Source organism: Apium graveolens, chromosome 2, assembly GCF_009905375.1.
Source record: "Apium graveolens cultivar Ventura chromosome 2, ASM990537v1, whole genome shotgun sequence".
Taxonomy (NCBI): domain Eukaryota; kingdom Viridiplantae; phylum Streptophyta; class Magnoliopsida; order Apiales; family Apiaceae; genus Apium; species Apium graveolens.
The window spans coordinates 6,722,049-6,736,515 of NC_133648.1; positions in this window are offsets into that span (position 1 = coordinate 6,722,049).

Here is a 14,467-nt window from a genome sequence, read left to right on the forward strand (position 1 = left end):
TGAATCGAGAACGAAAAGATTTGCAATTTGAGCCTGGAGAAAAAGTCTTGTTAAAAGTATCTCCTTGGAAAGGTTTAACCATATTTGGAAAGAAAGGGAAGTTGAGTCCTAGGTATATTGGACCATTCGAAGTGTTGCAACAAGTTGGAAATGTGGCTTATGAATTAGCGCTACCTCCGCAAATGCAATATCTGCACAATTTATTCCACGTATCTCTTCTAAAGAATTATAATGCTGATGCAAGTCATGTGATTGGAACCAGTGGAAATTCAACCAGAAATGTCTTGTGTAGAACAACTAGTTCGAATCTTAGATCGAAAAGAGAGGATACTTAGAAATAAAGTTGTACCTCTATTTAGAGTGTTGTGGAGAAATCTATTAGTGGAAGAGTCAACTTGGGAATTAGAAAGTGAAATGCAAGAAAAATATCCACATCTATTTGCTTAGACTAGATTCTGAGGACAGAATCCTTTTAAGGGGGTAGATTATAACGACTGGGAATTTCGCGACGTAATTAAGTGAATAAAGTATGATTTATGTGGTGTGATTATAAATTATGTGATTAAATGATTTTTTTGGTTAATTGTCCTTGATGTATATTAGTATTTGGGAGTGTAGATAGATGCGTTCCAATTTAAAGAGTCAGCTAAGGGGTTAAGCTGTGTTGTCGGGCCGTCAGGTAGAACGAAACCCGTTTTAAAAAGGGATTAAAGTGTTTAAATGTGAAATATGTGTTGATATATGAAATGGAATGTTTAAGTGAGAATTATGTTCTAGTGATGTGTTGGGTAGTAAAAATAATTGATTGTGAAACGTAATTGAAACGCTGAGCGTCGGGCCGTGAAGCGGAACGTGACCCAATACGTGAAAAAGGAGAATGATAATAAAAAGGGAAAAATTTGTGAGCAAGTATGAGTTGTGATGTATGAATATATGTCTTTGCTTTCCTGTATGCGTGATTACGTGATCTGGATGATTTTAAATGATTTCAAGGTATTTATTTGATTTAAAATAAGGTTTATTGAATCTTTAAAAAAAATTATAAAATTATTCGAGAATGGTCAAGGCGTGAAATTTATTTTTTTATCTTCAAAATAGTCCTAGAGACTTTCTAAAAATGATAGACGAATTTATTTCGTGATCGTTGCTTTTTAAAATGATTTTATGGAGTTAAAATGCTATTTTCAGCATAATCTTGTAAAATTCATATTAAATTAATCGTTCGCTCAAAAATTATTCTGAACATATGGTTGGAAAGCTAATTCCGAGATCTATGCTCTAAAATTTTTAGTCATTTCATTCTCATCTTTTCTGAGAGAGCTATTTCTTGAATAAATTCATTTTTAGATTGAAAATAAGAGAAAAGAGAAAAAGAAAATTTAAAAGTATGGTACAATGACCATACTACCCTTCCAAGCTAATATATATACTCCCTTCCCTCCCCCTTTTCTTCTCTTCACCCGACCTTATTCTCTCATCTCTCACATTCTCTCATTTTTCTCTCTTTTTCTCTCTCACTCTCGAAGCTCTCTCTACCTATCTCTCGGTATATAGTCTTTCTCCCTCTCTATTTCTTTGAAATCCTCCATGAAACTTCATCCTTGTTCTATATATGAGCTTCGATTCACTTGCATGTGTGTATTTGTACGTGCATGCGAGTATGTGTGTGTGTTTCAGTTCGGTTTTGCCGAGTTCTTACTTTATAAACTCGAGATGATGTGATTTGTGATGATTATGTCTTGCATGTGTTTGTTGCTTTGATTTTTTGAAAGAAATTGGAGGTTCAAGGTTGGAAACCCCCGAATGGGGGAACCACCGTGAAACCACCGCCACCGGTGATGAGCTCCGGTGAACCGGTGGTGAGTCATGATGTGTAAACTAAACTCTACTAATCATAAAACTTATTTTCGGTGTTTGCATGTGTTGTTTCTTTAAAAAGCTGAATGGCTCTTGATTTTGAGAAGATTAAGTTGATTTTATTGATTTAAATGGTTGTGGATGTTTATTCTAGGATAATATTGAGAAATTAAAATAAATAGTGATTCAATGATTTGGAACAATGTTTGCTTGTGATGATTTCTTAAAAACCCGAATGGGTTCTTGATATTTTTACAGGACAAATAGATTTTAGTAATTAAATGACTCGTTGATGTGTAACCTTGGAAATTATTGGACAATTAGAGTGATTGGTAGATCAATTACTTAAATGGTTACATGCATGTCTTGATTGCTGGAAATTTCGGGTGTTCTTGTTTGATCTTAAGGGATTCAAGTTGATTTATGTGTTTAAATGAACTATAGATGTGATTTCGATTTGGTTCTAGTAAGTGCATGTCAAGGTTGAATTTTACATGTAAGCGTTTAGGTTAAAAGATGATTTAAACGAATAAGTGGTGACTTGATCTCAAGTTTTTATGCAATTTTGATACTTGCATGTTAATGTTTGATTCTTGGATTGTGTTTTGTGGTTATAGCCGAATGGAAATAGGTATGAAGGTGATTGATTTGATACTAAGTGAATGCATTTGTAATTTCTAAAGGTTATGTGATTTATGTGTGTGTTTTGATTCGAATTAAATGATGAAAAGGAAGGATTAAGTCGTATTGTGATAAGATATATGATTTATATGATAACTCAAGTATAGAGTTTTAAATATAAGGATTTAATGTTATATGACGTATTTGCATCGTAATGCGTGATTCGAAGTCTATTTGGTTAGAGTATACGAGTTATTGTATAAATGTGCTGTGTGTTTATAATTGAGTATATATATACGCTTAGGGTATTATGATTAAGGGAAATTGTTAAGCGTTCTGGGAACGTCGAGTGAGAATCTAATTAGGGTTTAATTGTGGATTGTAGATTCGGAGCGTGAAGGCATTCAGGCTAGGAAAGGGAAAAGTATACTAGGTGGCAGTAGTTCAACCTTTGTGAAACAGGAAAGCGAATTCAGGCAAGTAACTCTACTAAATTGTGTAAAATGTTATAGAGAGGATATTGTTCATGCCATGTAGAGTATTGAACTTTTATAGTGATGTACCCCTGTTATTGATTCTTGAGATACCCTGTTATTGTCGTTGTGAGCTTCTTGTTGATAAGATTATTGTTCAAACCCTTTGGTAACCTTTTCTTATCCTGATCACCTGATAATAACTTGAATTCTTGTGAACTCTATAAGAACCTTTGCGAACCCCTTGTGTAATAATCCTTCATTCCTTTATAATCTTATTCATTATGATCCATGAAACTGCTATGATTCCCTAACTTGTGTACCTTGTGATCATTTGATCAAGATCCCTAGAATTGAACTTTGCTTATCCTCGATTCATTTCTCTATCTTTGAATTCTTGAAATTGAATTTAAGAATGAGTTTCGACTTGAAAGAGTCTGAATGATTTCACATTCTCGATAATGATAAAATGAATTTAGTAAAACCTTTCTTTTCCAACACAAGGTTTTCCAAACGAATTCCTGATGGATTGGATTTGAGACGTAAGAGACTAGTGGGACTAGTCCAGTCATATAAGAGGCTAGCGGGGCTAGTCCAGTTTAAGGCTGAAATTATGCCATAGGTACCTTAAAGATCGGATGGAGGTCGGTACCGGCTGATCACCCGTATTATTATGAATTGAAAAGTTAAAGTAGTTCAATCAAGGGTTCGATAATTATTTAAAGAGGAATTGAATTTCCTATTCAGTAATTGATTCTTTGAAATTGAAATGGCTTAGATTGCTTTGAAAAGAGTTGATTGTGATATTGATTAGCTTACAGCTTGTGAACCCTGATTTAGATTCTGTTAATATTATCAATCGGATAATTGATTTCCAATGATGAAAAGATTCTCGCTTTTTATTTGAAAGATCATTTGTGATCCTGTTAATGATTTGTGATGAATGTCGGCTTTCAACCGTATCTTGAGCCTTGTTTCTAGAAATCCCCAAAGCTTTTTCTTCATAACCCCTTCATAACCTAAAACACAAAAATATGCCACCTAGAAATGTTAAAGTAGAATGCCCTGAAAACAGTAATGGTATATTGTGGATTTCATATCGTAGAACTGTTATATAGTTACTTGTTGAGTTTTATACTCATATGTTTTGCTTTGATCTAACCATGGCAGTTAAGCAAGAGGATGGCCAGGCTTAGGCGCGCTGCTCGTAAGAGCGTACCTGGTGGTTCCTACCGTGTTGAGGGCTTCCAGATGCCGGAGTAGGTAGTACAAGTTTTGTGTGAGCAAGCGCTTAGCCAGAAAGTTGGAAAGATACAATGGGTTATATGTCGGTTCCATTTCGGAATCGATTATGTAAATTTGGTTTTATTTTGGGGTTGTAAATTATATTTTATGGTTGGTAGTTGTAATCTTGTCTCAAACTTTATCCTGTTTGATCCTGTTAGTAGTTAATCGGGGTTTATGCTTATTTTATTCATAGATTAAAGGTGTGTGGGTCCTCATTTCCTAACCCCGAGATTGAGGGCGTCACACCTAGTCTGAGCAGGGAATTTGATGAATTGCTCAAGGCTCTCAGGGCTTCTCTCAACAATTATTTCTTCACCTACAAAAAGGCCTTGGACATAATAATTAACTCAATAAGGGTGATCTTAGTCACAAAGGAAATCTTTCAGGAGAAAAGAATTGTGATTAACATAAATGACTCAGGGGTAGACAGGTGTATGCAGGTGTCCCTAAATTATCTTATCTCTAGAAGGGCATCTCAATTGGACATCCTAATAAACAAAGTCAAAAGGGTGATTCCTGAAGACACTCTCTTGCTAGCTGAATTGAAAAATGCTCAAGTGGCTGGTTTTCCTGAAGCATATCTATAACCAAGCAAGGGAGTGACATACATCTGTCCTAACACCAAACATTGAAAACACTTCCAGATGCCCAAGCAATGTGTCATGGCCTACAAAAAGTAAATCATGATTCCGGAGACTGAGTTGAAGGTTAAGCAAAACAAGACTGTTGAAGATGAATAGATGATTAAGTTGTTGGGGAGATATCTAAGAAATCCTGAAGCCAACTTGCCTAAAACTCAAATCAATAAGGATAACTTGGATGATGATGAGCAGAAGATTGATGATCAAAACCTTCTGGCTCAAATCTAAGTCAATCCTCTAAGGCAACTACCAAGGACAAGAAACAAAAAGAGAGGAAAGGGGATGAGAGAAGAAGAAAGAAAAAGCAAGATGGCTCAGGACCACACCAACAAACCCTAAAAATCCAGACAAATCAAGCTCAACCTTCAAAGCCAACAAACTCATACAATGAACCACTTCCTACCTCAAAGCCTAAATTCCTATACAAACAAACTGCTAACACCTTTCTAAGAATACCAATCACATCAAGCCAAATATTACTCAAGAAAATCACAAATCTACCTTTTGTCAAGCCATCATTCAAGGTTCACTATAAATCTGTTGGGAGGAAATCTAAGAAAGCCAAGCATACTGAAAAAGTGCAAGTTACTGAGAGGGCCATCTGGAATTGTTACAAGTAAAGTGATTTTCTACCTCTAAATTGGTGCAACTCAGATGAAGATTACTTTCAACAACTAGTTGATGAAATAGTAAGAGCATGGGTTGTAATACTAAGATAAGTAAGAATCTACAATGAAGATGGGTCTTTTACATTTCTTGGAAGCACCTTAATGGACACCTTTTCACCCTCAGAAATCAAGAGAGTGATAAGTTTACTGCATGATTAGGAAATTGCTACAAGAGCATGGAGATCTGTTTTAGCTGAATGGTTGATTGTAATGGAGGAAAGAAGAGCAATGAATAAAGCTGAATATGAGGAGAAGAAGAGGAAGTATGATGAGGAAATTGAAATGTATATTTAAAGATCAGAAGAACTCAAGGCAGACTCAAACTTGTGGAAGATTTAACAGGGACACGAATCATGGAGGAACTTGAAATTCTTGTATATCTAAAGGACCTCATTAGAAAAGAATCAAAAGTCCCCGTCTTTGTCTGATGTATGTAACTGTTTAAACTCAAGAAATCACCTAATGTATAAATGATGTATTTGTGTCAATTTTTTATGTATTAGTCTGATTTTCCATCGTAGCTTTGGGTTAGTCTTGTTAACATACATGAATTTGTGATAAGCAATCTTCTCACAAATCGGGGGAGATTATTGTGCAAGACATGCCTGTACAATAACAAGACTAAGTCAAATTGACAACCTTAAGTAAGTTGTATTGTAATCTAAGTTTGAATTTTGTATTGTACCACTTAAGTCTGTAATAATGTTCAAGGGCAGACTGAAGTCTTTTTCTATAAACAGTATCAAGCCTAAGAATTCTATCTGGAAGAAGATCAAGAAGATCATGGCTCAAAAGAATTATGATGAAGCTTGGAGTTGAATAAATCTGTTTCGGGAAAAATATTCTAAGTCAAGTTCTCTACAAGTCACAAATTAAGTGTTATGGAGAAGTCATTCGAGAACTCCAGAATGACTTATCGACAAGTCAGGAAAAACTACTAGAGAACTCAGAGATATTGACAAGCCAATTTGAAGACACGAACAATGGAGATATCGACAAATCATTTATTCACTAGAGAACTCTGAGTTATCGATAAGCCAATTTGTCACTAGAGAACTGAGAGTTATCGATAAGCTAATTTGTCACTTGAGAACACAGAGTTATCGATAAGTCAATTTGTCACTAGAGAACTCAGAGTTATCGATAAGTCAACTTGTCATGAGAGAACTCGGAGTTATCGATAAGGCAAAGTGAAGACATGAAGATGAGAAATCTCGACAAGCCAAATTTTCTTATAGGGAACTCAAATACTTCGATAAGTCAAAACAACTGTAGAGTGAATAGAGATCTCGATAAGACAATATACTTATTGAGATGTCAAGTTCTCTATATACCAAACTAGAGATCTCGAGGTAAAACTCAAATTACAATGTGCAGACCAGTCCAATATCCAAGATTATCAATCAACAAACAATCTAATCAATTGGATTGACAAGTCTACAAAAACAGCTTGAAGAGTACAAGATCAAAGGCCACGATTAACTGGCAAAGTAAAGTCACAAGCGTGCAAGATTAGCAAAGATAGACTAAGCCAGAAATAGAAAGATTTGATTATCCAAAAATAGGGTTTAGTACATGCTAATGCATGTTGTGTAATAACCAATGTTTACTGTTATATAAAGTAAACACTGGATGCTTTGTTAGGAGGAATAATTTAGATCAGAAAAATCTTGTATTATCTCAAGGAAGAAGCTAAACTCTTTAACAACAAAGAGCCTAGAAATTTTGTAGCAAAACTTTCCTAATTTTAATATAAAATTAAGTGAGTTTTTAAATATTTGTGTTCACTGTTTTATCTGTCTAAATTCAGCACTAACACATTTAACTACAATATTTTAATTTACTATATTTATCACCATAAACACTTCAAGAAAAGTATAAAAATATAAAAATATATTCACCCCTCTCTCTGTGTGATTCATTATCTAACAAACTCCGATTTTTAACCTAGCATAATTTATTCTTATGTTTCCTCGGTTTCCATTCCACATTTCAATTATTTTATATTTCTTCGGTTTTAACATTTACCTTAACGTAATTTATTTAATTGACGCATCTTCGGTATGTGTATTAACCTTGACATAAATTATTTATTTTAATCATCTTTGATATTTAATCTAGAGTAATTTTTAATTTACACGTTTTCAGTATTTTATCTGACGTAATTTTTAATTTACACGTTTTTGGTATTTAATGTAGCGTAATTTATTTTATACGTGCGTCTTCGGTACATAATTGTTACTTTAGCATAGTGTATTTGATTTGTGCATCTTCGACTTTAATATTTGCCTTAACATAAATTATTTTTTATTTTTTGCTATTTCGGAACCACCTTCTTGGCCCCCAAGTATTTAAGGGACTGAGCTATTCGCCATCATGACTTTTATATCGAGTCATTTTTTTCTCGAATTTAGAATGTAAGAGGTCGGTGTCTTACAAACTTATTTTCTTTCGGGGTATTTGAGCAAGTGTTTTTCTTTTTCGGGAAATCCCCCTAGATAATTATTTCATTCATTTATTTTAGCCTTTTTACGGAGTAAGATGTTTCATTCAGCCTTGATAATATGCATCTTCGGTGTTACCTCAGCATAATGATAGTTTATAGTCTTATTACGAAGTAAAATGCTTCTTTTGACTTTAATAATACGCATCTTAGGTGTTATCTCAGCATAGTCATATATTATAGCAACCTTCTACGCCCCCAAGTTTTTAAGGGACTAAGTAGCTTCTGCTTCAGGATTTAAGTAATTAGGTCAACTTGTTCTACCCAATTCCAAAGAAGAGATAATTATTGTCTTAAAGACTTATTCCACTTCGGGGTAAATATTTCCCTCGGATATTTAAGCAAGTTCCTAAATCATTCGGGATACACCCTAAATAAGTATTTTGCTAATTTATTTATTTTATTAATGTGCAAAACTCAGATGAATTTACTTAATTCAAATTAATGCACTTAAACAAAATAGTGTACTACAACCGAAGAAATGTAATTAAAGTAATGTACTGAATCCGAGACATATACCTTTAGTCGGATCGAGGCTAACTTCCAAGAATCTGATTGCCCTGACCTTGTCAAACTGGGCTAAGTAGTCGTTAAACTCTTCGTTTGGCCCTTTTCTGTAGATGCAGTATATTTCTGGAAGTCTAGACAGTTTGACACCTCCTTACTAAAATAGCCGTAACTTTCTATAAATAAATTATTTTCATGAACCGTTTTTTGCATAAAAAAGAAGACTCCAAGATCTTTCTAATGGAATAGGATTCACTGCCCAAAGATTCCCGGATGAAAGCAGTTTATTCTGCAAAGTTAGATTTTTTGTAGTCTTGTAGACAGCTTGACACCCTCTTACTAAAATAATTGTAACTCTCTGTAGAAAAATCCTTTTGATAAACTGTTTTTTGCATAAAAAACTAGACTCCGAGATCTTTCCGATGATATATAAATCACTACCTAGAACATTGCCAATGAAAGCAGTTTATTCTTCAAAATCAGGTATTCTGCAATTTTCAGATTTTCAGTTTTGCCTTTTTCTTGTACCATATATTAAAGGAGAAAAAAGGGCAAGAATAACAATTTTTTGGGATGAAGTGATAATATTATCTATTTTTAATATTTTGATCATTTTTACCAGTCAAATTTTTATTATCAAATTGGGTATATAAAAATATTTATTTGTTAAAAAATAACTAATATAATCATAATAATATATCAAATATAATTTATTATTATAATATATCCGATATTTATTCCGATTATTTCTTCCGATTAATCTCCTATTTTTAATTAATTTCAAATCGGTAACTCGACCAATTTTTCCGAATCCCGATTTTTACAATGCCCCATGAAATAGTTTATTATTATAAGCTGTAAGAGACGTCATTATCTTTTTACACGTGACTCTCATAATAAAGCAACGAAGTCAACAATTGCGGCTACGGCGGTGCTGTGCTCCTATGTTGAACTGTTCACAATTTGTATGAAGTACCGTATCTTTACCGAGCGATTGGAAACTTGAATTTCATTTCAAATGAGAGATTTTAAATGACAGGGTTTGAGTTGTCATTTCGAATTCTTATGTTTATACTAATATTTCATATTTATACTAATATTTGAATGTCCTAAATTTTAAATGAAATTCAAATCCAAATTTCCAAACAATTTTTTTGATCAAATTCAGAATTTCAAATAAAATTCAGTTTCCCAAACGGGCCATTATGTCTTTTTAATTGAAGGGTAGATCTTTCAAAATTTGAACCTTAGTTCAAATTAATTCGAATTTTTTAATTAAAAATCGATTATGTCAAAATGTAAAAGAATAATTAACAATAATAATTTTGACTGTACGATCAAATAAGTTTAAAAGTACATTCAAAAACTCAAACGAACAAATAAAAATAAATAAAGTAGTACAAATTTTTCCAAAGAGCACGCTATTTTTTTATTTTTAATATCATTCAAATATAAAAATAAAATAAAAATTTCTGACTAATAATTTGGTTGTTTGTTATCCAGAGTTTTCTAACAAAGTGCAGAAGCCCATCAGTGTTTGGATTATTTGGGCCTCACAGAAGAGCGCATACGGCACAATCATATCAGGGAGGCTCTGCGCTTGCTTAATTAGTACGTTACATATTCCAGAAATCGGAATTATTCAGTTGAGATATCGATTGTGATTCATCAAACGATTTTTAAAAAATCGGATAATTTATCGGTGATTAATCGAAAATCGGTTAAATCAGATATATATTTTTTTACCAATTTTTGAGTGATTTTTGAGAAATTGACTGATTTTTATACACTGCACAATAGTGTGTGGTTCTTGTTACAATAATTTAAGAATTCGACAGCTATCATATGCGTGTTTAATTAATTAATAAAGAAAATTAATAAGAAAAATTATTAGCTTAAAAATTGTACAATACACTCCCTCATGTTGCTTGAATGGTGCAACCACAACATTCACAACAAAAGAATTAGTTTATATTGTACATTAAACTAAAATAAATCTCGCGTTTTTTATAACATATAAAAATATTCATATAAAATTCATCTAACACCTTAACATTTAGATGTTACTTAATAAACGTAGACACGTTTGAAATTAGGGACTTGATGATTTAAAATTGAAACTCTTGATTTGATACATCAAGAGAGACAAATAAACGAGTACACAAACGTGCTCTTGTACCTCTTGTCCGTCCGGTGTACACGGTTCATATCGAATCGGTTTTGCGATAAAAGTTGAACTAAATTGTAAGAGCGGAGTTTAGAAAATTGTCATTTGCAACCATATTTCGCGTCAATTACGGTTGCGACTTTACGATTTTTATGAATTGATTGTAGTTCAACCACTCATTATAAAATAATTAATAATTTGTAAAAAGAAATAAATTCAAAACATTAATAAATTAGATTTAAGTTTCTTGATAAGTTTTCATTCATTAATCAATTACAAATTATCTGACCAATCTATCTATATTATATTATTATAAGCGAAACATGGTTTCGTTTGGTCGGTTGGTTAACACCTTCGTAAAAAATATGTTAACACCTTCCAAAAAGAGTTTAAACAAATATTATTTAATTAAAATAAATAAATCATGTATCTAATATAACTACAAACTCTATTAATTATAATCCAACTTGATATCTAAGAGCACTCAACTTCTTTCTTAGTAGAAAATGAAACACTTCCAAAATTAATTTTATTAATTTAAATTAGAATATAATAAAATATTTATTAAATCAAGGAAAAATTTAAAAAATAATAGCAAATCATCCATATACACTTATATTCAAAACTCCCACTTTGATATAGACCCTACACCCGCCATATATGTTGCAGAAGAACAAAAGACTTTTTAAAATTTTAATTATTCAAATTTTGAATCCTTCAATAATATATAATACATATAAAATAATACGTAAATATTTTAACTTTATTAATTTCAATAATATATAACCATTATTTTTATAATTTAGTTTTACGAAATAATAAAACAATAAAATTACAAATATTATAATCAGTCCGTGCATCGCACAGAATATAGACTAATAACTAAGAGCATCTCCAATGGTGTTAACTATAATTGGTTGGCTAAATTGGGTCTGTAGGATATTATGTAAAATTTGTTTAAGCTGTAAGGTATACCAAGGCTATATTGGTTAGTTATATTTTAAAAATAGTATGTCATTAAAATTTTATGTTGTTATAAATAGAATACATTACTTTAATATGGTAATAAGTGATTAATTTTTTTTAACAGATTTCTTTCAGGTCTGTAGTGGTTCAACAAATATAGTCAACATAAAAAAACTGGCTATATTTATAAATAAGGGGAATGCACCACTGGAGATGAATTTTTTTTTTACATAATCTCTATATTTTTTATTTATAGTATATATTAATGATTTTTACTAAGAATTTATGTGGTTGGAGATGCTCTAATAAAACTGAACGGAATTATCATATGTGCAATCCCTAATTAAGTTTGTTGACATAAAAGACTCAAAAGCACAAATCTGTATTCAGGTACCTTAATTTTAAGACTTATAAATTTGTACAACCAAATGTACCAGGTAAACCACCTTATATATTGAATTGTCAAGCACTAATTGCTGTAATTTCCAAATTTAATACACTGCATTCTGAAACTACAAGCGCGTCATTCTTCAAAACAATAATATATTAATGGTAAGAGAATTGCAACATTCACAGGAAAAAATACAAATGGATCTCAAATGTGTGATAAACAGATTCATAATATTTTATGCATAATACTAATTTATATGGTATCAAGTATATTTTTTTAATATATTTCATTATAAATATTGTAACGGTTTGTGTTTGTGATTGTGATTTTTAAAAATTTAAAACCGCATCCAAATCACAAATAAGCGATTATTAAAATTTAAATCCGCAACCAATTCGTATTTCATAATTATTCGCAAAATGCGGTTCAGTTACGAGCAGTTAAACGGTTGAATGCGGTTGAGCGATTTGTTTATACTTTATACACAGCCTCTTGCTATCTCCGTAGTATAACAGCCGTTCTATTCTGCAGCAACTAAAATTTAAATAAGAGTGCTAAGAAGAAGAGTAGAAGACCCATAACCAAAGTGCAGAAGCCCATCCCAACTTTTAGTAAATGGGCTTAAGGGTTACTCTCGAATTATCTGGGCTCCGGTGTCAAGCGCCCCCGTTTGAAAAGCTCTTGCTTATCAGTACTGGTGGAAGCCCAAATAAGAATAAGTTATTGGGCTTCTTTTTTAAATAAATATATACATTAAATTGATTTTATGTTATTCAAGGTTTCATTTTGTGACACATCATTATTTGTTTGGAAAATAAAACATCCTTATCGACTATACGAATAAGTTTGTTATTGATATTATATCCAACGTTATCTTTATGGAGATCCTATCAAAATGTGTGCATTTCACTTATTTTTTCCCCATGATTCCAATTAATTAATTATGTGCATATAGTTTTCGGCTCCCTTTTTTGGCACGTTCCGATCAAATCTATACATCTATATAAAAGAGAATCACACTCGACTAACGTGACACCTCCCGCTCATGTCTAAATTATTTTCTCTGCATTTAAAGTCCCATTCATTTATCTTTTTTTCCATCAGCATCTCTTTTTAACTGCACTTCAGTTATTACCGAGAAAATCAACAGCCAACCCTTTTAATTCGGTTTTGAACTCCGTGCCTCCCTTAGTGGGGCATGTGACTTAGGGATGATAAAAGAATCCGATCCGATGAATACCCGATCCGAAACCCGAAATTTTGAATTTACTGAACTCGATTTTTTGGATTTGGATATGGATTTAATTTTTAAACCCAAAATTTTTTAGATTTGGATTTGGATATTAGGTATACCGATCTGAAACCCGATCCGAAACCCGAAACTCTATCTGAACCCGATCCGAACCCGAAATCCGAAAAAAAACCCGAATTATTATATATATATATATATTAATTATATATATGTAATATTAGAATTTTATATATTACACATTATAATATATATACATATATTTTAATAATATACATTATACATATTATTATATAATTTTTAGAACATATATTTTTATATTTATGTTAAAAATTAACTAACTATAAAGTTTAATTAAATATAATTATTCAATCGTTTAAACGGGTGATAAGGTTTATAAGGTTAACAAAACATCTTTTAGTAATAAATCAAAAAAACCGGGTATCAATTGAGTTGATTTTTTAAATATTAGCTATACATATAATAACACAATTAATGATGTGGTGTAGTGGTTGAATATGACACTTAAAACTCTTTCTCTACAAGTCGCGCGTTCGATCTCAAGCACTTACAATATCAATAATTAAACAAATTTTCAGATTTCGGGTTCGGATTCGGGTTTCGGGTCCAGGTATGAATATCCAATTCAAAAAAATTTCAGGTTTCGGGTACACCCGAATCCGATCCGAAATCCGATGGATCGGGTTCGGGTATTTATTTTCGGGTTCGGGTCGGGTTCGGGTATGGATTAAATTTTCGAATTTGGATATGGATTCTGCAATATCCGATCCGATCCGACCCGATTACCATCCCTAACATGTGTATATAAGGAGGACCAATTACTGTTTAAGCGAGTGTTTTGTTTACGTTTTGTCTACTTTAACATTGTTATGACTCATCATATTTTGATTTTGTTTGCAAACAATAGATCAATTCTTTTCGATGACACATCTTCATTCACATTATAGAAAAGAGCACCTGCAATAAACACACATGTGTGTATATGGCAAATTTATGTAACTATTATGTGCACCGTGCATGTATAATTTATAATAAATGTACTAAAGCTCATATTTTTATGACATTAACTTGATTGTACATGTTTGAATTAATGTATTGAGTTATCTGATTGAGTGT